Raw genomic sequence first — 27,155 nt, forward strand, 5'->3', positions numbered from 1 at the left:
GCCACGGCCGCTGGGCCTGCGCGTCCGGAGCCTGTGCTCCTCAATGGGAGAGGCCACAACAGTGAGAGGCCCGCGTACCGCAAAAAAACAAAAAAAAACAAAAAAAAACCTGTTGGGTTTCTGATGTCAGATCAGATCTGGTACCTAAAAACTCAAAATTTCAACATATTTCCTCTGAACGTCCCATTGGGAGAAGATTATGGGAATGATTATTGAATATATTTGCAGTAGCATTGCAGAGTTCTTCCTCAAGGGGAACCTGCTTCTACCTCAATCAGTAAGTCTGGGTCTGAGAACTGGCTGAGATCTGTAAAGTGGTGGTGTCATGCCCTAACTTACCAAAATGTTCGTAGGGGGCTGAGTGTGATGGAAGAGGAAGCATTGGCTTTTGTAATAGCTGAGCTGCTTCAACAGCACGAGGACAATGATAAACGTAGGGACTGTGGAGTTGACTGGCTTGTATAAGTGCTTTGAGAGGCTTTGAAAATAGAAAATGGAAAGCTCGAGTCAAACAACTGAGTAAGTAGAGACACATAAAAAGGAGCCATAAATGAGATATTTCTTATACTCATGCTATTGGTAGCTTGCTTATTTAGAGCTAAGCTTTCTAGCTGGCCTTCCATTAGCCCATAAACTTGTAATATGTTGAGATTTCATGAATAAAACACTAGAGCAGAAATAATTGATCAGCTCATAGCCCTTATTACCATGTGTTCCTGATATGCACTGGTGGTTTTACGTGAACGGCTCTACCCCGGCCAGACTGCGTGTTCCATGTCATGTGTGCCATGGGAACTGTGTGTTTGCAGTTTACTCTGGCATATTGCTTAGTAATGGCTCAGGTGATCTCAAAGGAATAAAGAACATATGAATCAGGTGGTGAAAAGTCATGGTTTCATGTCTCAAAGCAAGGTTTAAGTAAATAGGTTTGGCGGTTGGATGAGCCTATTAGTGGAGCACCTGTTGGATCAGGTTTGCTTTAACTGACTGCCATTTGTGTGGCATATTGTATAAAACCACAGTGTGGGTGGGATCATTCCTGGGGTGAAAATGCTGCTTCCCATTTTTGGATGATGTGATACATGGGAGCCATGAACATAAAACAATAATGCAGATTTGAGTGTTTTCTGTTAGTGTTTAGAGAGGTGTCTTATCTATTAAAAAATCAATCAATCAATCTCACTGATCACTCAAAGAGATGTAGTCTTTGTCTCAGAGGAATAGGAAAAAGTTTTAACTAGAGACAGAGAGAAAGAACGGAACAGGCACCAGGAGACCCATTCTCACACCAGCTCTGCCACTGCTTGGCTGAGTGGATTTTAGCCAAGTGTTTGCACCTTGCGAAGCCTCAGTTTGCACATCTGTGATTGAATGAGATGATATGCAAAGCTCCCTTCAGCCCAAAGGTCAGAGACACCAGGAACCCCCAATCTCATGGTCACGTATCTCTATATTATACGCATCCCCTGGAAATGTAGTTCTATAGCTGAACCAATGTGACTCAGGGCCCCCAATGCTTCCTTGTGATGGGAAGGCAGCAGCGACGCTGATCAGGTATTGCAAGAAAACCTGAGTCCTCTCTCCCATTTGAAAGCCTCCTTCCCTCTTGCACGGACCCGAACCTTCTCTTATCCCCATTCTCCCTGAATGTGCATTTCCCTCCCTTGCTCCCTGTTTATAATTCACCTCTAACCAAAAATCAACACCCAGTTAGGGAACATTTAATCCAGCCTGGACTTTCATGAATTGTCCACACTTTTGCTGATGGTCAGAGATTTTCAGTGACTCAGTCTGCCCCCTGCCTTTGGGCTAGCGTCCTCACTGTAGAAGCCACCCCAGTATTTTTGTCCTTTGAATACCTTTTTGAAGTTTAACTGGCTCTGCTCTTCATGTTTGCTTACACAAAAGTTCCCTGGCCCATCTTCTGGAAATGCAGTCTTCTGACCTCCATCAGAGGCCCCCTGACCTCCCTTCTTCCCCCTGCTTCCACCCTACCTTCCAGCAAGGCCCTCAATGGGATCCTAATGTCCTATTCATTAGAGCCCCTTGTCCTCAAGCACGGGGTGTCACTCTCCAGCTCTGTCCTGATCAGCCAGGGTATTTTCTGGCTGCACATTGAGTTAATCTTTAATACCAACATATTTTGGCCTGTGCAGGGGACAAAGGTGTGGCTTTCAGAACCCAGAGGTGCCAAAATATTCAGCCTCTCTCTCTTTTCCCAGCGTATTGATTTTAACCAAAATATAGACTAAATGCTCCATGATTCAAAGCTACTTTAACAAGACCCATTGCAAAGCAAAGTGAATGTGGGAGGTGTCTGGTACTCTTCCTAATTAGCAGGTTCTCTGAGTTACTGATTAAGTAGCTAAGAGAGGCACTTCTTCCCCTGAAAGCTGGATCGGGCCATGGCAGCTGCCACTGCAGCCTCGGCCTGTGGTACAATTGTGCTGGGGCTTCCAGAAGGCCGGTCAAAGCTGTATACAATGACTGCCTTCTGAGAAGCAGAGACCCTTTTACAAATTAGCCATCCAAAGCTTGATAATGTCTGACTTCAGATTTACATTTAGCGTTTTTGTTTTTTTTAAGCAGGTGTACATGAAGGAAGGCAGGCACTGCTTTCTTTTTACTACATCGCCTTCACACGCCCAGATGAAAATCCACTCTTGATTCTAAATAAACAAATACACTGTATTCCAAGTCTGGAAGTTTGCTTTTATCAAACCAGTACCTGAAACACAATATTTTGGTTTTGGCTGAAAGAAAAAGGACTAAAATCGGTTTCAGAAATAAATATAAAAGCTCTGTTTTCGCAGAAGCCCACTGGAATAGAAATCATATACCAGAGAGAAAGACAACAGATCCTTACAGCTCTGTGTGTATAACGAACACAAATAGTCATAATTATCCCTGCCCCAGGGACTTAACCCCTTCGGGAAAAGGCCAGGCTTCCAGCCTCCTTATCAAACTAAAATCCTTTTGAAATAGATTTATCATGTCCTCCAGCTCTGTTTAGAAATATTTGTAGATAGATACTGTTTGTTGTTGCTTTTTTCTGCCTTCATTTTGTTTCCAGTGTTCACAAGGACAATTAAAACCCAGGCTGTAATAAGGCATCTGTTGTAAACAAGTTCAGACAAAGGAAGCAGTTTTTCTGGCAAGCAGGGGGCATGCGGAGATGTGGAGGCCTGCGTTATAGAAAGCATAGATGAAAACAGAATAAACCCTTTTTACCTCCACAGCACTCCTTCAACCTTGGGGATCTTGGTGGCTAAAATCCTCAGCTGTGTAAGTTGTTTTTGGAAATGTTAGTCCTCAAAAATATTGTTCATCTCCAAAATGTGCATTGCTTTTACTCTTACGGTTTTAACCGCATCCATTCATAGATTCCCTAGGATCTGTCCATTCTGCACTAAGAACAACTAGGCCTCTGTCTCCATCAACAGAAATACATCCCGTCTGCAGTACATGTGCACACACGCACACACACTCACAGGCGCACAGACGTGCACGCACAGGCGCACAGATGTGCACACACACAGAGACACAGTGCATGGACGTGTACACCTTTGCATACATACAAGAACACACGCATGACGAATCACACAGGCACACGTGTGTATACCCACATGCACCCACATGCGTGCACAGACATGCAGAGAGACACACTTTGCACGCATACCCATGCATATATGCATACACACACACACTCACTCTTCCTGGGCCGGTCCCTGAGAAGGGTCCTGTCTTCCCACCCTGATCCAGGCCTCTGGGCTCCTGAGCTTGTGCTCATTTTCATCTCTGCAAATTATCATCTTCAGCCCATCTCTCCTCCGCGCCTCAGGGGAGTTCATTGCTATTGCTGCTTCCACATCCCCTTCCCATACTAGGGCCCCACAGCCAAATCTTTCCATTTCAAAGAAAAATCACTAGTCGCAAACTGCTCAGCCTCTCTCCGTGGGCGGGTTTGAAGACCTGCTTTGCACATCTTTCCCTGAGATACAGGAAGGTGACCCAGAGCTCCCGAGCATTCCTCCGCAGGAGACAGCTGTGCGAGTCTCCTCCCTCCGCCTGACCCCCGGGGAACCCAGTGGAGCAGGTCCTGGAAAACTAAGCCACCTTCTCACTGCCCCCAGGCAGGGATGGTGTCTTATTCATCTTTGCACCCACAGTACGTAGCACAGTGCCTGTCACAGAACAGAATCCAGTAAAGATCTGCTGAAAGATGAAATTCCAGGGTTTGATCCTTTCCCCTCAGTTTCTCAAATCTGGGTAGACATACTAATGGGAGTATATGCCTGTGTACCAGGGAGTATAAGTCACAGGCTAAACATAGCCCATTGTCCTAGAAAGTCCACTTTCTTTCTATCAAGTCATCTTTAAAAGATTATTTTTCTATGAGAGCTAACACTGGATAAAGAGAATCTAATACGTGTCTTGTTGGTAGTTATGATAAAGATCTTGGGCATTGAAGACAGTTTTAAGAAAAAAGGTATGGACACCAAGAAGGGAAGGGGGCGGGTGGTATGAACTAGGAGAATGGGATTGACATATATACGCTACATGTAAAATAGATAACTAATGAGAATCCACTGTATAGCACAGGGAATGCAATACTCAGTGCTCCGTGGTGACCTAAATGGGAAGGAAATCCAAAAAGGAGGGGATATGTGTATACGTATAGCTGATTCACTTTGCTGTACAGCAGAAACTAACACACCATTGTAAAGCAACTATACTCCAATAAAAAGTCAAAGCAAAAAGTCCATACCTACCACTGATTAGTAACGCAACCTCTAGTAAGTTTTTAAAATGTCTCCAAACACTCGTATTCTCAGTTGCAAAATCGAGGTAATAATAACTGTCTCACAGAGATTTTGAAATTCAAATAAGAGAATGTGTTGTAATGGAAGTTAATTTCATAGTGATATGAAAGACAGTCACCACGGCAGTGACTACTACAGCCCCAGTGCAGTAATCCTGAGAGGAGCCACAGAAATGTTTGTATTTGCAGGGGACATTTTAACAGCTACAGAAATAAAAGCAGCAGAAGGAGGGAGGAAGAAAGTGATTGAATAAACAAAGTAAGACCAGTTAACTTAAGTGTCAGGGCCAGGCTTTTAGGTCAGAAGCCACTAGTGGGAATCACTTTATCCCACCACTTTGTTGTACAGACAAGGAAACCGAGGCTTAGAGAACTTAACAAAGTGACTCACCCAACTTCATCACAATGACTGACAGTGTCAAGTCTACACTCCATTCCCAATTCGAGGTCTAGAGCTTCTAAACTGCACTATAATCTCTCATCTCTGAATATGATCATTATTCTCATGTGGTGGGAAAAAGATATACACCTGCACTGAAGTGGCTTATTGATGGTCACACAGCAAAAGGAACCTGGCCTGTGGAGTCCTGAGATCAAAATATACCTCTGCCCTTTCGTAGATTTCTGGCTGTGGCCAAGTTACTTAATCTTTCTGAAAATTGTTATCCACACGTGGAGTGGAGAGGATAATATCTACCTTGATGAGTGAATTAGAGAAAATGATTCTGAGCACCTGGTGGCACATGGAGGCAGTCACTAAATGATAGCTTTTATGTATTTATCCATTTTCATTAACCTATTACTAATTCTTAATAATCCCTATAAATACACTTACCAATCCAGTATGGAAAATAATTATCATGTTCATAATGTATTCTGAACATGTCAGAAATTAAGGTGATAGAATAGATTAAAAACCCAGGGACTTTGTGGCTTCATTCTGACAGTCACTGGAATATCAACGACCATAATGATGATATCTGGCTCTTCTGTGCCTAAACTTCTTCACCACTATTGAGTATGTAGTATGCATTAGGGTAGGAGGTTGTAACATAATTTGAAAATTTAAAAGGCAATGAACTTTCTTAAGAACAATAGCGAATAATAACTAAAGAGCAGACTAAGCACTTGAAATAGTTGGACAGAAACATTTTCACTTTTGATGTGGTTTTATTTTTTCTTCTTTTAAAGGATCTCTTGGATGCTCTAAAGAGCATGATATGTCTTGTTTAGATCCTGACCTGGAAATCAAAAGACCTATATTGTATTCGTGGCTAAAAAAATGAATTCTGGAATAACCATACAAATCATTTTGCTGCACTTCAGCTAGCTCATCTCTCACCACTAGCAAAAAGAAAAAAAAAAAAGAAAAAGAAAAAGTAGGCAGTATCATCTCATAATAATGGAATCATTTAAATGTGAATTTTTAGTGTTATTAAAAACGTACTAATTTTTCTTATTTTCATCATTTTCTCTCAGCCTGGTGAAAGCCCCGCCATGAAGCAGCACTGTTGATTGGAATAAGCTGGAGGCTGGGACCAGAAGTCAGAAGGCGTTGGCCAGAGCCAGATGGGCCACACTCTGTGTGACCCTGAGTTGTTTCTGACCCCATCTCTAATGGTCTCCCATAGATTGGCCTGCATGTTTAATAACTTTTCCAGCTCTCTTACAACCTCTGACTCAGCCCAGGAAGGTGCAGAAGGGCTAAAACCATAACTCTCCCTAAGGCAGAGCACACTGGTGAGATCCCCCCAGCCTTGCCATGTGCTGATATCAGAACAGTGGCAAAGGAGTGGAGTTATGAGAAAGCAACTATTTTGAGACAACCCCTGGTGTATACACACTTTTTCCCAGATATTCAGTCAAACATTAATCTAGGTGCTGCTGTGAAAATATTTTGCAGATATAATGAAGAACCCATATTGGGACACCCCTGGTAGTCCAGTGGTTAAGACTCCGCACTTCCACTGCAGGGGGCATAGTTTCGATCCCTGGTCGGGAAACTAAGATCCCACATGCTGTGTGGCGTGGCCAAAAAATAAAAACTAATAATAATAAAAAAATAAAGAAAAAAAAATTTTTTTAAAGAACCCATATCATTCAATCTCAAGAAAGGGAACTATCTGGGTGAGCGTGACCTAATCAATTGCCTGAACCCTTTAAAAGTGGGGAGGTTTTTTTTCCGTCTGGTTGGTCTTAGAGGAAGAAGCCAGAAAGTCACGTTCTGTCTGGCCTGGAAGAAACAAACACCATGTTGTGAATTGCCCATGGAAGCCACATGCAAGTAGATGTAAGTGGCCTCTAGGAGCTATGAGTGGCCCTGTCTGACCGGTAACCAGAAAATGTGGATCTCAGTCCTACAACCACAAGGAAATGAGTTCTGCCAACAACCACTGAGCTTGGATGCAGATTTTTCCTCCAGAGCCTCCAGAAGAGAGCTCAGTCCTGTTGGCATCTCGATTTCAACCTTGTAATACTCTGAGCATAGGACCCGGTCATGCCATGCCCAGACTTCTGACCTACAGAACTGTGAACCAATAGGTGGGTGTCTTTAAGCCACTCGACTCATGGAAATTTGTTACACAGCAATAGAAATCTAGTGCACTTCCACAACTAGGGAAAATAACAGATAATTTAATAGGCTTTTCTCTTATCAACAATCACTCCTTGAGCAAACAGCCATGCTGTGAACTGTCTATGAAGAGGGCCACATGGCAGGGAACTGCAGGCGGACTCGAGCCCACAGGCAGCAAAAAAGTCAGGACCTCAGTCCTCCAACTACAAGGAAATGAATTCTGCCAACAACCCAAATGAGCTTGGAAGCAGACTCATCCCCAGTCGAGCCTGTATGATGCAGGCTGGTGGACACCTTGATAACAGCCTTGTGAGTTGAGGACCTGAGAACAGGCTCCAGTGAAGATGGGCCTGGACTCCTGACAGGTGGAAACTTTGAGATAATTGATATCTGTCTTTTATACAACAAGAAAGAATCAGAAAACGCCACAGGAAATGTATTGTTTTTAGCCTGTGAGTTTGTGGTAATTTGTTTTGCAGGGATAGTAAATTAAAACACTGAAACTGAACGATCTCCAAGACATTGGCATCCTGTTTCACTATGAATTAATTTTTTAAAAAATCTCACGTTAAAAAGAAAAAAATACTTCTTGCATAGTCAACTCATAATTTCCTCTTCATATAGCTCAGCCGAAATGTTATTCTGCCGCCTATGAATTATCGATTGATAGCAGAAATCACTGGGCCAGCCTTGCTCCAAGTGTGCTGAACTAGATCTTCTTCTACCTTAAGGCAACTTTCTCTCAGGAGGAAACACAGGCTCCCCGTAGGCAAAAGACACTGCTATTCCATAGCTTCTCCTGCTTTAGGACTATGGGCTTTCTGCAGATTTGGAGTTTAAATTGGAATGACTGCATCCCAGGACTCCATCCATCAGACCTTGTTTCTCTTTATCGCATAAGTACATCTTTTTTCAGGTTGGTCAGAATGAGTGAGCAAGCTATTGGTCAGGAAGCTGGGGTGTGCTAGAAATTCCCCAGTGACTCATTTGGGAGAGGATGACAGGGATTGTGAATGGGCAAAGAGAGTCGCAAGAAGGGATTAGGATTATCTTCAAACCAGCCTCTGATTGTTCAGAATCAGGCAGTTTCAGCTAGGTTTCCACCTTTGGGTCCTGGAGGCTGCAGCTACATGAGCCGAAGTCAAGGGCACCTGCAGCCCTCTTAAACAGGAGAACGATACAGGGATGAGGTAGAGAAAACACTAAAGAGAACATTTTTTGTTTTCCTAAGACCATCCAAAGCTGAGGAGTGGATGCTTTGGGTTGTTTTAAACTTCATGTTTTGTCAACCCTTTTCCTAAAAAGCACCAGCGATTTCACTAAAGGCACAACCAGAGCGCCACCACGTGGTGGAGCCTTTATGGACCGACACGGGCTTGCAGTGGGTTTGCAGGCAGTACTGCAAGACCAGAAAACTTGTAAGAATGGGTTGACACATTGTGACAAAGGCCAGAAAACTTAATGCTAAAGATCATGCGTGTTTTCCAAAGCTTGGTAACAGGCTTGTTTTTTTAAAGATCATATTCCTACAGGTTTTATATTTAACACCACAAACTTATCATTGATGTGATTTGTAAAGTGAAGTTATTTTAAAAACTTGATTATTTTCAAAAAGAAAGAACACGACTAGCCCTAGCATTCATCATGGTACAGAACAGCATTTGCTCTGGTTCAGGTATCATCACATTTATGCAAATTCCTCATGGCTGTCAGCTAACACTTTGAGTGTTATTGATGATGGTGGTATTGGTGGATTTGGGGCTTTTTGTTTGGTTGTGGGGTTATGGTTGTTGTTGTTTTTGAGCAGATAAAAAAAAAATGTCACCCTACTCCTCAATTGGAATGATTAGTTCCAATTGTTTTGTGTTCTTACATCACGCTGCTCTGGGTTTAAATTCTGGAAAAGAATGCTTGATTAGCTTTGCTTAATCTCCTCATCAACTTTTATCCAGGGATCTTGACTTATAGTCTGATCAAGGCAACACGCAAAGAAGTGGTAGCCAAAAGGAAAACAAGGGGACAGGCAAAAAAACAACAGATGACAAATACACTTCATGCCATTTCAAGGACCAGTCCATCACTGTTCACTGCGCCAGACCAAAAGTGTGGCATATGTACCATAACGTCCAGTGTCTACCTACTGATCTCATGATCAATGATACAGAGATCCTTCTAATCTGGCTGAAGTCTTCTGGCTCATGGGCATTCTGCCAGCATGGGCTTGTCAATTACAGTTTCATCATGCGGTCACCTACCATTTGATTATAAGACTCCCAGAGAAGACATGTCTGAGGGCCACTTCAGACCTGAAGACACTCATGCTTTCTTTTCGATGCTGCATGTTGACCTATGTCTCAGTTTTCTCTCACTACGATGGGAAACATCAGGGAAATACCCCCTAAAAGGACCTGAGACCCTCTTGACACCTTTTTGCAAGGAGATTTTTCCTTTTTGCAAGGAGATGAAGGCATTGGTAATACTGTCACTACTGCTTTTGTGTAAAGTGTCTAATGTCTTTGTCCCTTCCAAGAAAGAACTTGCTTGGGATGAAAGAGACTCATGTATTGGTAGTATCTGAGGATCCCTCACGAAAAATTTTTCTTTGATATTTATACTGTGTTTAAATATTCTTTACCAAGAAACCTCCTTTTCTTTGAGGACTATGACTGTTGTTTTAGATATTGTATAGTCTCTGTATAGATTAGGGAGAACTCTTGTGATCAGTGTACCGAATCAAGGAAGAGCAGGTTGTTATAAAGCGTCACTGTGGTCCCTCAATTTATCACCTAGATGTGATTATAATGGGAATCAGACCATTCCTGCCTTCCCATCTCTCTGCTTCCCCAGCAGTCGGCCGGTTGTACCTGAACAGGTGTGTTCACAGGCCTCCAGCCCTCCCTGATGCTTCAACCTCCATAGCAGTTTCTCAACATTTCATGATTCCTATTTCATTGCAATCAAGGAATCAGTACATTCTGGCCTCAGAGAGATGGCCCGACTTGCAGGCCCTCAGACAGCACTAGGCTTCCAGGCTTCGGACTCTGGCCACAGCTCTTTCCACAGACACTGCTCCTCCATAGCCCTGATCATTTCTCTTACTGATGTCTTCATGTCACTACTTTTATGTTAGAAAATTGTAGAAATAAGTATTAGTAAAATCATGGAAACAAAAATTATTAAAATTAAAATTATATAAAAATAATTATTAACAATATTAAAGGCTAAATTATTAAAATAATAAATATTTAAATGTTAAGATTTATTAATACTTTCATATTTCAATGATTAAACTTAAATATTTAAATATAAAATATATATACATTTATTTTAAAGGGATGATTAAATATATACAGTATCAATTAGCTCTAAAACCTCTCACAAACTGTTGCTTTTTTTTTTTTTTTTTTTTTTTTTTTTTTTTTTTTTTTGGGGTACGCGGGCCTCTCACTGTTGTGGCCTCTCCCGCCGCGGAGCACAGGCTCCGGACGCGCAGGCTCAGCGGCCATGGCTCACGGGCCCAGCCGCTCCGCGGCACGTGGGATCCTCCCCGACCAGGGCTCGATCCCGTGTCCCCTGCATCGGCAGGCGGACTCCCAACCACTGCGCCACCAGGGAAGGGAAGCCCCCAAACTGTTGCTTTTAAGTTCAGCCAATTTCTGAGCAGAAAAAGATTCCAAGATTCTCTTACTATTACAGATTTTAAATAGTCAATATCAGAGATCTTCCTTTTTTGGCGAATTGTTTTCCTAACTATATTTAAGACAAACTGTCATATTATAAAATCTACTAAGCTACAGGGAAATATTTCATCTCTGTAGCTGACTCATTCTAGCATTTCATCTAAATACTGCTCTCTCCAGTAGGTTTTTAAAAACTTTCTATAGAAAAGTCAATAGAGGGAGTAATTTTCTCCAAAACGTCCCATTATTTCTAGGCAAACAGCAAAAACAAGTTGTTGGTTGAAGACAGAACAGGCTGAAGGGTTGTTTCATTGATATATGTGTGTACTGCCTTTGTCAGGTTCTTGGCAATTGCTGTGTAGGAAAAATAGTACACAACTGAAGAAAAAAGATTATAATGTGTCCAATAATCTAGCCACAGGTAATGATAAAAGTGTTAAAAAGAAGAATTTGTATTCACCTTGTGTTTTCTTCGAGTAGACTTTCTATTCCTGACTTTTGAAGGTGAACAAGTTTGATTTATACCAGATTTACAAGACAAAAGCTCATTTTGTGACTCCCCACACAGGGTAAAATCCAACCCTTTAAATTGACCTATGAGGTATTTCACAACATAGCCTTAGTCACTCTTATTCAGCTCATTCCAAGCACTTTCTATTCTGGCTATCTACATGTTTCTATTACCCAGGGATACATAGCCCCTCTCTTTGGATCTTTTATGTTGTTCCCTGTACCTGAAATACCTTTACCTTACTTATCCCTCATCACCTAGTTCAAGGGTCAGTAAACTATGGCTCATGTCTGGTCTGCTGCTTTGCCTGCTTTTGTAGAATAAAGTTTTATTAAAACACAGCCATTGGGCTTCCCTGGTGGCGCAGTAGTTGCGCGTCCACCTGCCGATGCAGGGGAACCGGGTTCGCGCCCCGGTCTGGGAGGATCCCACATGCCGCGGAGCGGCTGGGCCCGTGAGCCATGGCCGCTGAGCCTGCGCGTCCGGAGCCTGTGCTCCGCAACGGGAGAGGCCACAACAGAGAGAGGCCCGCATACCACAAAAAAAATAAAAAAAAAACAAAAAACACAGCCATTTACCTATGGTCTATGACTGCTTTCACACCTACATCTGCCAAATTCAGTAGTTAGAACAAAGACAGTCTGGCCTCAAAGCTTAAAATATTTACTGTCTGGTCCTTTACAGAAAAACTTGCTGACCTCTGACCTATATCAATACCACTTTTCTTGTGAAGTAATCACTCCATCTCAGTCTCATAATTGACAGATCATTTCTGTAATCCCAGAGCATTCATGACCAGACACTAAAAGAGTAGTTACCACTGTTTGCAGATTTTCTTATGTGTCTATCCTTCCCAAAGCAACTGTTTGTAGACAGGGACTATTTTATTTATTGCTATATGACCAGTTCCTAGTGCAGCACTTGAAATAGAGAAAAGTGCTTAGGCAAAGTTGGTGACATAGTGAATACAGTATTTGAGGAATAAGTTAAAACCCATAAAGCAGAAAATGAGAAGGAAAGCTAAATGTTTTCCACTTTTTTTCTTTGAGTATGTTACTCAATATAGCTTTATGAGGATTATAGATTTCATTGAGGAGCCATTGTTCTCTAGCTTAGATGGTTTCCATGAAGTAAAATCAAATGATGCTATATTTAACAAAGGCCCAAGACTACACTACTTCCAGGCAGCTCAACATAACAAGGGTGGCTACACAATATCATGGCTGATTTTTTAAAACACCCTCAAAAAAAATCAACTAAATGAGCATAATCCCTTTTAAAGAATTCCTGGTAGGAGACCATATACTTCTAGAAATTCCACAATTAATTGAAGTTTGCTCAAATGACCTGTTTGAGAAATTCCTTCCCAGTCTGTGCCACATGCATTTAGCAATCTCCACTAGTGGTAAACCCTCAGCCTGGGGTGAAGGGATGCTTATTTTTTAAAATGTTCCATGGTCATCTGGTGACATGCAGGTTAGGCACAAAAAAAGGTGATAAAAGTTGGGAAATGCTCTGTTGACTAATAACAAGTATTCTTATGAAACAACAAGATTGACGTTCTTGTACATGTTTGCAATGGACTCATCCAACATACACCAACTGAGTTCCTATTATATAAGGCACTGTGTTCAGAAAGCAATCCAAACAGGGTGTTTCAAATATGTTCTGAGAATAACAGCATCATGAGAATACATGTGAAGCCCTCCAAGGATATGAAACCGAGCAGGACCCTGTGGGGTCTTCCCGGGACAGACCCCTCCCCCATCCTCTGCTGGAGCTCCTCTCTGAAGTACTCAGATAATAGTATCCGATGACTATTTCCTGAGTTTTTCAGATGCTGAAAAACCACTACATGGAAGAAATTAACTACTTGATGATCATGAGCACGTAGTCCCTGGACCTTCTGGCACCTAAGGATCAATAATGTTAACTGCCCCATTATCTCAGCATTAACCAATCAGAGAATTGTGCATGAGCTAATCACATACCCTCGGATGTCCCTTCCTCACCTGGCCTTTAAAAATGCTTTGCTAAATCCCTCTGGGGAGTTCAGGGCTTTTTTGAGCACAAGCCACCCATTCTCCTTGCTTGGTCCTGCAATAAACCTTTCTCTGCTCCAAACTTGAAGTTTCAGTTTGTTTGGCATCGCTGTGCATCAGGCACATGAACTTGTGTTTGTTAATAAATATAATAAACGTTTTACAAAAGAAACCTAACCACACAGACTCAGATACAACTGGAGGACTGATGCAAACTCTTACTTAGACCATCAGACCAACATTGGACAAGAAAGCATCGACCCTTACCATTGGACGGGGGGTGGGGGTGAGAGTGGAGGGATCCTCCTCCTTTTCAGGGATCAGTCATAGGAGCATAAACAACAGTGGGTTGGTATAGAGGAACCAAAAACAGAACAGGTAGGATCACAGGGTAAGAGCAGATTTGAGGGTCAATTTGGAAACGTTGAATCTAGAATTAGATCTCAGAGCCAAGTATGAGGCTTTAGGCAGGAAAGTCATAGGTCAGGAACTGAATGAACACAGAAGCAAGACAGGGGACAAGAGTGAGAATAAAGAAAGATGGACCTAAACTTTGGGGCTCCTCCTAGAGTTGCCTTTTATTGGATGTGGAGGAGGTGGAGGGTATATGGGTCAGCATGGGCTAAAGGCACAGGGTCAGAGCAGAAAGGAGAATCTGTGTCCAGATTGGAGGACACAAGTAATAGAGAACACCAAAACAATCACTCTTAATAGTAACCTGCTACTTCTAACTTTTCATGTTGAAAAACTAGTAGTATAAATTTAGGCCACTTCCTGGGAAATAGTCTTTAAAAACCAGTAAACATAAAATGCTTCCACAAGGAAACTTGTCTGATATTTTGTTTTCTCTGTCTTCCATTTTTCCGGCCCCCAGAAAAGCCCTATGGACCGGACCAGCTACAGATGAGAAGTCTCTGTCAGGAGGCACTCCCTTTATGACCCATATATTTATAGTCTCAAGCACTGGAAGACATATAACTCCTCCAATAATGCACAGAAGGATTTATAGTGAGCCCTCTCTCAAAAAGAAAATGCCTCACAGACACAAATCATTATCCTGTTTTTATTTTGTGTGTGCGGGTGGAGGTTATATTCACCTGCTAGTGGAGTACAAAGAACACTGCAATTCGGAATCAAAGATTGGTACTTACTAGTTACTTTTTGTACTGACAAGGAGCTTCATACAAATAGAACTTCAATCATGTTTATTTTCCAGGAAGCCAAAATTGTAACACTCTTACATATATTCAACTGTCTGTAGCATTCTTGGAGTTAAAAGAGAAAATAACGACTAAGCAACCTTCAAAGTGAGAAAAGCATTCAAGATTTTATATAAGAGAGGATGCTGGAAGTATCTGTTTTTTAAGTACCCCGGGCCATCTTAAACCCAGACTGATTTATAGGGTAAAGAGGAATCTGCCCAGTGGGGTCGCTGTTGGACGATATGCCCACTTTATAAACTGGAAACCTTTTCTATTGCTCCCCTTCCAGTTGCTTGCTCAGAAACAACCACCTCCACTCCCAAACTAAACTAATTAATCTTTAAAATAATAATCGGGAGGCAGGAAACTCTGGAGATAGATTTCCAAGCTGGGCTAATTACCAGACTCTGCTGGGAGTTCTCAAAGATGACAGAAAGAAAGGGAACAAATCTTTGGGCTCCACCCCCAGAGAACACATAAACTTGGGGTGTGGCTAACCTTTTTGCATAGCAAAGGACCCCCAGGTGATTCTGAAGATCAGCCAGGTTTAGGTACCCCTGGTCCATCCCATTCTCTCCACACCAGGAGAGGCTACCTCTAAACCATCCCCTAGGAAAAAAACAATCCTTTTGCAAGGAAGGAAATTCCCTAGTTTTTCAGTACAAAATATATTTATACTTTAAAGTTCACATAGAAATAACGTACATATCTAGATTCTATTTAAATAGTTACATTTAGATTAACTTCCACTTCACAAAGTAATTCACTAGGAAAATTACACACATGCTCTCTCTTTTACTGTTATTTTTACTGTTATGTATTTTGAAAAGCATAAATAAAATATAACAAAGTACAAAGGTAAGGACCCATTGTCCCAAAGCAGAATATGTTGATTTTTAAAAATATGTGCCTTAGGTCTTTTTTGTTTTTGTAGTTTAAGAAATAAAACTTGAAGGAAACACTGTTTCCTCTATTTCTCTCACCAGTTCTGTTCCACACACCATCTCTCTTTCCCTCCAACAAGATAAATACTGTTACAGATTTGCTATATAAAGTCTACAAGGTATACGTTCACCTCACATCTGTATCCATTAACAATATACACATATTGATTTTTTTAAAACATAAATGATGTCATGCTGTATTGAATATTCTGAAACTTGCTTTTTTCTTTCAATCTTATATTTTCAAATCTATCCATGTTTATTCATATAGAATGGATTCATTCATTTAAAATACTGTATGAACATCCTGTGAAATAAATATGCCACCAAAATATACTCTTTATGCCCTTACTGATAGATATTCGAACGTTTAAAAAATACTTTCACAAAACATGCTGCTGGAGCATCCTTATATTTTCCTCTTAATGCATGTGTTTAAGAATTTCTCTAATTATTTGAGTTTAACTGCAAAGTTATTAGTATCAAATGGCTATCCAGAGTACTGACTAAAACTAATCAGCACTGGATGGTAATGTCCAGTTTCCCATATTTTTGCCAACACTGACATTATCAGCTCTTTACATATTGTGTGAATCTGATCATATCTCAGTGTCGTTTTAATGGGTATTTCCCCAATTACTTGGGACATTGAGCATATTTTTATACACGTATTGTGCATTCAACATTCCTTAAACACACTTATCTTCTGAACAAAACATTCCCTTAGAGAAATGTCTCGACTTGACATTTCTCTGCTTCTCTTCCCATTTTTACTACCCATTCACCCAATTGTTTGCATTTATTATCAACAATAATGGGTCCATTCCGGGCAGGAATGTATCACAATGAGAGGATTCTGTAACCAACTCCATGAAGAACCCAAATCACCTCAAAATATTCTACAAATATTTATTGAGCACCTGCTAAATGACAGCATAATATCATGGTCAAGTGTGACATCTTAGGAGCTGAACTGCATACTTTCAAATCCTAGCTCCACCATTTCACAGCTAGGTAACCAAGGAAAATATCTTAACCTCTCTGAGCCACAGTTGCCGTATATACAAAATGGAGGCACTAACAGTACCTAACTCTTGAACATTATCTTAGATAATACACATGAAGGATTTAGCATAGTGTTCAGCACATAATAAATATTCAAATGTTTGTTATTATTATCATTGTTAAGATGTTATTATTGATGGGAAGATAGTGGTGGTGATTGTCCCGTGCTGCATTCCCCAGAAAGTAGACTCTAGATGGAGATTAGCATGCAGAAGTTTTATTAGGAAGTGCTCTTGGGATTAGCACGTGGAATGGAAGGGAAGAAAGAAGGACTGGACAGACAAATGAAATGAGTATTCATGCATTTTTTGCTGTGATTCAATATCCGTGCTTACAACTTATCAGAAATATCAAAAGTATTGCCCTTGAACCATATTAATTATAAAAAGAAGGGTGAGGAGAAAGGGGAAGACGAAGGGATCAAGAAAGCAGAAGAGACAGAAAAGTCTCTGGAACTATTCTAAACATTTAACGCATTAACTAATCTCATCCTCACAAAATCTTTAGACACGGTTGGGTTAAGAAATGACAAAAATGAGAGAATTTAAATAGCCCACAGTCCCACAGCTAGGAAGAGGTTTAGCTTCAATCTGAACCCAGGCAACATAGCTTCAGAAATCATGTTCTTAACCACTGTCCATCCAGGACCACCAGGATGAATGTCAACACCACTATCAGGCTTTATTAGTTTATCCTTGTCACCCCACTATTGCTCTCTACCAGATATTTTGCTAGGTGTTTTACTTACAGGATTTAATCTCATCCTTAGAGTAATGCATGGAGGGTTGCATTTTATCCCCATTTGGAGCTGAAGAAACTAGGAAACGTCAAGTTCCTTTCTCAAAGTCATACAGTAGGAGAGCCAGGATTGTACTCCATGCTTGTTTGGCTCTGAAATTCAGTGATCTTTTCCATTATAACATGGTTTTATTTTTGACAAAGGACTTTCTTGTCCAGCAAACTGATGACTCTATCATACCTCTTATGTCGTGTCTTCCCTCAGATAAATAATATCAAGTTGTTAACTTCCTTATTGTTTACCTTGTCCTTTATTGGCATCCTTTGATTATTCTCCATGTATGTTGCCTTATTTAATTACGGAAGCAGAACTGAGCACGGAGAGATTTTGACAATTTTGAGTACTTAATGGGAAAGGTGCCAAGTGTTTCCTACATTTGGAATTCTCATTTAGCATTTCAGGGCCATAATTACCTTTTCAAGAACAGAATCGCTGTACTGACACGTTTAATGCACTTTCTGAAGTGACCAAGAGATGTCTTTCTATGGTGCTTAGTTCAGACTTCCTACATGTTCTATTTGTATAATTTGCTTCAAATGTATCCAAAGAATTTTTACTCGTTATCAAGTTAGTGCAGCTATTACCTACTCCTAATTATCCTATTTTTAAATTAAAACATTTTACTGATACATGATTAATAAAAAATTTCAGAATCTTTCCTTACTGGATGTATCCAAGAGAAAATTTTGTACAGATAAGATATAAAATAAGTGCTTCCCAGAACAATCCTAGGGCCTGGTCAGAATCCATGCTCTTCAGTTGGATTCCAGTGTGGGACCCTGGTCATAATCAGAAAGATGCAGCCATATGGGTACTTTGACCTTTGTACTCACTAGGCCTTATTTAGAATAAAATAGCTCCAGGGGAAAAAAGGAAATATATATATATTCTAGCTAGCTGTTTTATGATTATTCAGGGCTTAAGAATTTTATGGCCAAGGTAGATTTTTTAGAGAGATGTGCTATACACGTATAGCTATATGTACAGCTACATGAATGAAAACGCTTGATTAGCTAGAAGAGTGTCGGTGCCTAGGACTCTGAACAAAGGGTTTTAAGTGACCCAAGAGCTACCTGGCATTGTTTCCCTCCCAGTTTGGGGTGTGTCCATGGATCTGGGAAGTAGAGGGCATCTTGAAGTATCTCCTGCCAGAAGTCCCATCTGCCAACCAGGTCACTTAAATGCCAGTACTACTGCCTTAGAAGCCTAGCTCAGTGCACTGTGAAAAGAGATGCTGAGAAAACTTGTGAAGGGGCTGGGCCTTGTCTCTGAGAACAGAAAGAAAGGGAATAGTGCACAAGGATGTGGGATCTACTGTCATCAGTGACCCTAAGCTAAATAAGCTGCTTTTATTTCACAGGGCAGTGATGTTCCACTGACCTCTGGGCTTTAGAGAGAGAAACTGGGAGAGAGCAAGAGAATGAGAGTGTGGAGGAGACCAATGTAAATAAATAGTTTCTGACCTTTCATACCAAGGATTTCCCCACGGCAGTTGTTGCTTTCTTCACTTCTCACCCACACAATTTCCACTCTGGGAGTAATGAAAGCTCCCAGGAAGCTGTGTGGACACGAAGGCTCATTCTGCATCCAGAGAACAGTTAATTCCATGCTTCTCATGCCCACTGCAGCTTCAAATGCCAGTCCCTTAGGCCATCCCCCTCTTTCTACTCTGTTCTTCCTCCCAGCTGACTCATTCTTGACCTAAGCGACTTCTCACATCCCATTAAGTCATTCTGAACTTTTACAAAATACAGCTGACACCCCCAATCTGTGAGAATTAGACCCCATTGGTCTGGGGAAGTGCCCAGACCTGGGTGATTTTTAAAAATGTTTCCTGTAGTATATATATATATATATATATATATATATATATATATATATATAAATATAAATGTTTATTGGAGTATAGTTGATTTACAACGTTGTGTTAGTTTCTGCTGTACAGCAAAGTGAATCAGTGATACATATACATACATCCGCTCTTTTAAAAATTCTATTCCCATAGAGATCATTACAGAGTATAGGCAACTCTTCTCAGACCTGGGTGATTTTTAAAAGCCCTGGGGGCGATTCTAATGCCGTCAGGTGAGAATCATCAGCCTCCACCCTCTTAGCCTCCTAGTCTTCTCTTAAACTTGGTTTCCCCCTCCAAATACTGCTCTCCTGCAACCTCTTTCAAGTGCAGACTCTTTCTCAGAAATCTGAATTGCCTCAGGACAAGGGGTTGTTGTTACTGACTCAGGTCCTTGGACTCTATAAGCAATAGAAATTGACAAGAGGCCAGATAAGGAATCCAGACAAGGCTTTACCTGGACTCATGCTGCAGCACAAGGGAGAAAACACAAGTAACAGATGCCCTTACTCATGGGTTGGTTCCTTCAATGGCCTGAGGGTAGGGGCAGATTAGGGGGTTGGGCTAGAGGTGTGGCATAGGTGGTCTTGCCACCCCTTTGGCGGTGCTGTGTGCAGGGATCATGTGCAGTGCCTTGCTTTTGCTCCCGGCACCTCAAAAGTGTCACTTGTTTCTGGCCTTTCTGTATCTTTGTTGTTCATAATTTCCCCCAACTGCGCATGTGTGCAGTGATTTTTATCCCTTATAGCTTCTTTGTATTCTGTTGCTTGCAGACACGCTTGTCCAGGTGCAAGCACTGCAGTAAAGGGTCCCAGGTCCCAGGTCCCAAGTCCCAGCCTCTCTGTGTCACTTGTCTTCTAGCTACTAAATATTGACTGAATTTCCTGCAATAACCCCTCTTCCATGCAGATCTGAGTTGCCTAGCTAGCACACCCTTTACCCTTCCTCACTGATATTAGTTTTCCACCTCCTGCTCATTTTCCAAGCCATCTTCTGCCATCATTTTGGGGACATCTGTGAATATGTAAATCACCCATCTGTCCCCTTGGCTTCACGGTTATTTGACCTTCCAATATTAATTAATTCCAATTATCCCCTTCTCCCCTTCTTTTCAGCATGACCACAACTTGGACTTTGTCATTATTCACAACTGTTCCACTTTTGAAAAGCATATGCCCCAGCATTCAGCCTGCTCGGCATAATCTCCTGTCTTTCCAGCTCTCACCTCCCATACCTCCAATCTCCACCTGGCGTTTGATCCAGTCTCTGAACTTCTCTGATTTCTCCTGTATCTCACCTTGTGAAGGGCTTCGCTTCCATCCATATTCAGCCTAGTCCACTAGGCTGAATATGCACATTTTGTTAATCACTTCCTCACCATTCTTCTCCATCCCTTTCTGCTTATTTGGATGCACCTGCCCTGCAAACTCCCAAACATTAATCAAGCCAACCCTTCTGACAGCTCTGCTCTCACCTTCTGTGATACATACATTCATAGCATCTGATTTGGTTTTGCAGTCACAAAGGGAATAAATATATTCCTAATACTTGCCAATAGTATGTTCCATGAGCCACAAAAAGTAAATATAATGTAATAAAAGCTTACGTTTAAGGCAAGCTATCACTTAACCTTCACACCAAACTTAAGAGGCAATTGCAGGTATCATTCCCATTTCACAGATGAGGAAAATGAACCTTAGAAAGGTGAATAATTTACTTAAGGTCACACAAGTGTTAAGTGGTGAAGCCTATATTCAAACCATTATCCATTTTGGTTCTTGAGTCTGAGTTCTTGAGCTGCTATATAATAGTGCCTCTCTCTATGCTATACATTATTCTCAAAGGAGTCCAAATAACGAAGTTGATATTTACATTTTGTTTCTCTAGTCAACCATTTGTTTAAAAATATGATTTGGTTAGATGTTATATTGCAAAATTACTCATAAGGTAATCAACATTTTCTGTTTAAATGAAGTCTACAATGTTTGTAAAGTTTATATATTCTCTTCTTCTCTTTTAGCCTCGTGTCTTTCCCTATCTTATTGGTCTCTGTGTGTAGAATATACATCATCTACCTGAAGATCACTCACTTAAATACTTGTTTTCTTTAGAGCTAGGTAACAGTGTTGTAAACTCAAAAGAAACCAGCCTCTCATGTCAAAACCATACAGGAAGTGAATTCAGGTACAGCTAAGGAACTGAAAATGGCCTACATGTTTCAGAAACGAGTTCACCTACCACTACTTTGGTTTTTCCTGAGAGAATAGGAATGGATGACTCCCCTATTTTGGGCTCCATCCATTTCTCAACAAGCTGCCCTATCATCTATCCCTATTCTTACGTCCATAGTCACTCTGTTCTGTACCTTCTGAAGTGGCACATGTGCCAGAAATCACTCAGAATGTGAGAACCTAGGAAATGATCACAGACAAGCTATTAAAGAAGTGTAAATGTAACTAGCCACCAAAAGCATGGACACAGGGTGGAAAGAATCTGGATTCTGGGTCCCATCCTGTCACCTATGTGACTTTGAGGCATACCATTTTAGCTCTCTGAACTTCAGTAGTTTCACCTCTTCAAAATGGGAATAGAATACTTTACCTGTAGGACTTGTGTCAGACTTTTTCCTTGAAATACCTTTAAGAGATATGATAAGGTATAAATAACAGAATATCATTCATACTTAAGAACGAAGTCAATAAAATCTTTAGCACCCACAACAAATCAGTACCATTTATTTCCTTATACCCTAAGTACTACCTCACCCAAGTTGATCAATCTTATGAATTTTCTGAAAACTGAGCTGGATTCAAATTTTCCAACTCACTCTCACCATATCCATTGAATTCTTTCTGCTTTCACCTTATTTTGAAATATTTTCCAAGACAATGAAAGATATATGATGGTTACTTCTTTGGAGTTTAAATAATTGGTAAGAAAAATACCAGAGGACATCAAACAAAATCTCCAACTTTCAAGTGAAGTGTTCTTAATAGTTATGCAAGCTTGATTGTGCAGATTTACCCCATAGATTTTACATGTTATCAGGACCAGCAACATATGGGCAGTGGATGATTTCTGCTCACACTTCATGAGCAGCTTCCCTCATAAATCCCTAAAGCTAATCATGACAAAAAGCAGCCTTGTCTATTCCCTTTAACAGCCAGAAGCAATTTGTTCAGCAAGCACACTGCTAAGGTAGAGATAAAGGAAAGGAGCACTGAGGGCAACAAAAAAAGATCAAAAATGTGGAAGAATGTGTACAGAATTAAAATGACCATGGGAAGGAGTGACTGCTCATAGATCATTTTATCTTCTTAGTCTGGAAGTAGATTGCTAGTTATAAAGGAAAATTAGGAATTGAGATTTTAGAGAAACACATCTTGATTCATTCCACTGTGTTGAGTAATTTCTGACTCTAAATTCCCAGTTCATTATTCATTCAATAATTGCAAAATGAATGAATGTAAGTCGATATTCAGCAAACTGTACACTTAATAAATGGTGAAAAAAGTAAAAAACAAAACAAAACTAACAACAAAGCAGAAGACACAAGCATCATCTTCACAAGAGCAAGCTGCATTCAAATTAAAAAGGAAGAAAAAGGTCAGGGGTCAGGGATTCCTGCATTCCAGACATACTCCTTATCCTCATTATGCAGCAGGAATAAATTTCCCCTTAATAATCAGGAAAATTTACCCCATCCAGTACAGTAATCCCCTTCTTTTTCTGTTGGGTCAATGTCATGAGATGCTCAAAGTGGTCAGATAACAGTCTCAATTTCCAATTCAATGGAATTATCTCACTTAGTGGAAGCATTCCTCCCTTTAGAATTACAAACTCTAGCAAGCAGAGCACAAAGTTCAGTCCCATGATTTCTGGACCCACGAATCTTGGCTATGGGAGAAACAACAGTACCAAATACTGGATGCTGATTTAGGGCATATGCCACATGCTGAAAGACATTGCCCTAGCCCCACAAGATATTATACTCAAGCCAGTGCCATAACTGAATCTTTCAAAGGCCATTCCAGGGCTTCCCTGGTGGCGCAGTGGTTGCGCGTCCGCCTGCCGATGCAGGGGAACCGGGTTCGCGCCCCGGTGTGGGAGGATCCCACGTGCCGTGGAGCGGCTGGGCCCGTGGGCCATGGCCGCCGGGCCTGCGCGTCCGGAGCCTGTGCCCCGCAACAGGGGAGGCCACAGCAGGGGGAGGCCCGCATACCACAAAAAAAGGCCATTCCATCAACCTATCAATCACATCAGTTGTTTCAGGGCAACTTGGTACTATTAGTGAAGTCCATGAGCTTGAGCCCATTGCTGTGAAGGGATTTCCTTGGTCATGAGCAATGCTATGAGCATGTGGATGGAGAAGGCATTCTGTAAGCCCATAGATTGTATTAATAGTTTGGGCAGAAGAATTGCCAGCAGGGAAGGCAAATTAGAAGGCAGTTGGGTACTCAGCAATGGCTCTGGCCAGGCTGGCCCAGGGGAGTGAAAGTTCATGTTGATGAGTCCATGCATAACCTCCCTTTCTGCCACCACAGCCTTTTTTTCCTGAGCTCAATTGGTAAGTGGCAGGAGTAGCTAGGGAAGGAGGCTCATTGACATTCCCCAAACATGGTATCCTATCTATCTTATTACTAAAATCCCCTTCTGCTGGGGTCAACCTTTGGTGAGCATTCACATGGGACACAAATATCTTCATGTTGGGTGCCCAATCAGATAAGTCTATCCACTTCTTTTCCCCAGACATCCTGTCATCAATCTGCTAATTATATTCTTTCCACATCCCTGACTATCCAGCCAACCCTTTAGCCCAGTCCAGAACAATATATACCCCTAACTCTGATCATCTCTGCTTTTAAGAAACATAAGCAGTTTGAATTTTTGTCCTTTATCACCATCTTTCAGGGTCATGATGCTGCCACTCGCCTTTGTATATTTTGCAGAACTATTGGTAAAGCCAGGCCTAATCTTTTTCTTCCGTAGTCAATAGGTCATAGAAAATTCCCTATGAGACCACAGGTTGAGAAGGTTGGGAGAAAGAAGGCAATGTAGTAGAGGTAAAGGCCATGGAGGTTTGGACCATTTCTTCATGCAACTTACTGTGCCTTCAGGAACTACTTGAGCCTAATCTGGTATATACCCCTTCCATTTGATAATATAGTGCTGCTGCTTGTCCCCAGATTTACAGCTTGGTGAGTCAAACAACATCAGTTTGTGATGGGCAGCTCAGGTTACATGGTAACTTGGTGGTTGGTCGTCGTGTTCTGTCTCTGCTAAAACTTGGTAGCAAACCAAAAGATGTTTCTCAATAGGAGAGAAGATATTTCTGTCATAGAAAATGGCAAAGCTTTGTTCCAACATTATAATAATGTTCTCTGTGATTCAACTATGGGATCCTGGCAAAGAGTCCAGACAGCAGCCCATCTACCACTGACATTTCAAGTTGCATACAGTCTGCTGGAGGACCTGTTGAATTGGAAGATTCCCTTCTACGACTCACTCACAGGGCTCTTGGTGGAACACTTCAGTTCTTTGCCAATTGGGCCTCTCCACAGAGCTGCTTGAGTGACTTCTCCAGAGCAAATAAAATCAGAGAGCCAGCAAGGATGAAATAGTGATGCATTTTATAACCTAGTCACACACCATCACTTCCGCCATGTTCTATTCAGAAGCGAGTCACTAAGTCCTGCCCTCACTCAATAGGCTTCACGTTTTGGAGGGAGGGGTTAAAACATTTGTGGACTTATTTTAAAAACACCACCATACCTTATTTATATTACTGAAAAATAAAAAATCAGCAGCCTTATACAAAAATCCTCAACACATTTCTCATAATTTGCTTAGACAAAAGTCCTAGAAATTAACTATGGGATCTAAGCACACTCACTGCAAAACAATCATATAATGAATCTTTGCTAAGTTGGCTTTGCCCCCAAGCAATGGCATATATGATTATTTCATTACACGTCAACCAATGTCAACTTGGTATTAAAAATATATATATTTGTTAAAATTTTTTCAGTATTTTATTATTAGTGAAGTTATATTTTTTCTATGATGCTTAATATTTTGTATTTTTCTTTTATGAATTCTTTGTTGATAAGTATTGCCAATTTGTCCACTAGGATGTTTTATATTGTTGATTTGGAAAAACTCATTATATAGAAAATTATTAAACCTGTACCTATCATTTTTACAAGTAGCTTACCAATTTATCATTAATTTTATGTTTTTCTTCAAGTACAAATGTTTTAAATTTTGAATTGTCAAAGAAGTCTGTCATTTCCTTTGTAATTTCTTGCACAGCTGCTGTTACCATGTTAAATCATAAATCTCAGCAAACGTTTTAATGAAATCTTCGTTTCACTACTACTAACTCCTTTGTTGTATATAATACATATTTTTTCTTTAAAAGTTCAGGACTGGTTACATTATTTGCAGGGCCCTGTGCAAAATGAAAATGCAGGGCCCTTGTGCAAAAAACAGGAAAAAGGTGCAGTTAAAGGTCCTAAAATATACTTTTCTTTTTTTCATGGTGTTTCTCTTAAATTGTCATGGTGCCTTTTTTTTTTTTTTTTTTTTTGTGCTAGGCGGGCCTCTCACTGTTGTGTCCTCTCCCATTGCGGACCACAGGCTCCGGATGCGCAGGCTCAGCGGCCATAGCTCACGGGCCCAGCCCCTCCGCAGCATGTGGGATCTTCCCGGACCGGGGCACGAACCCATGTCCCCTGTGTGGCCTCTCCCGTTGCGGAGCACAGGCTCCGGACGCACAGGCTCAGCGGCCATGGCTCACGGGCCCAGCCGCTCCGCAGCATGTGGGATCTTCCCGGACCGGGGCACGAACCCGTGTCCCCTGCATCGGCAGGCGGATTCTCAACCACTGCACCACCAGGGAAGCCCTGTCATGGTGCTTTTTTATTTGTTATTTATTGTTATAGTAGTTAAAGAAAAATGAAAAATTTAAATAAAAAATTAACAATGAATTATATCCTTTGCCTTTATTTTGTTCAATAGCATTTTTCAATGCAAATACAAGGGCAAGATAAGTCACTGAAATTACATTATGCATATTTATAGCTCATACAAACATATGTGTTTTCTTTTTACCAAATGCTGAAGATTATGTACAAAACCAACTCCACTGTTTTTTTATTTTGCTTCTGTACAGGTACACATTCTACCAACATTCTCTACCTTCAGAAGAGATCAAGAGGAAAAAGAACAATGGATTGCCCTATGTTTGCCTTTCCCTCTGCGTCATCATTTCTTTTCTTTTTCCTTTGGGTAATCTGAGGGATAGCAAGAGTAAGAAAGGATGTGATAGAGTTTCTTGGCTATTTGTTTTTAGAATGCCATTGCCTTCTTTCTGTTTGAAGTTCCTATTACAAAGGAAAACATGGCTTCTCTGGCCCCTCAATATCCCTGCTAACTCTATGGAATGTGCTTAACTTGTATACCCTTTCAGTCTTGCTAAAACTCTACACATTGTTGCTCCACCAAAATTTTGTGCTTATAGGGCATCTTGAAGGCTGTATGTGATGAAGTGGCAAAGAAAGGAAGATACGCATATTGTGCTTATCTCCTCTGCTCACGGGCATGCTTCACTGTCCAGCTGGACTTCACTTATAAGTCACAAGTTCAAAGACTAAATTGTTAA

Source organism: Physeter macrocephalus, chromosome 19, assembly GCF_002837175.3.
Source record: "Physeter macrocephalus isolate SW-GA chromosome 19, ASM283717v5, whole genome shotgun sequence".
NCBI classification, from domain to species: domain Eukaryota; kingdom Metazoa; phylum Chordata; class Mammalia; order Artiodactyla; family Physeteridae; genus Physeter; species Physeter macrocephalus.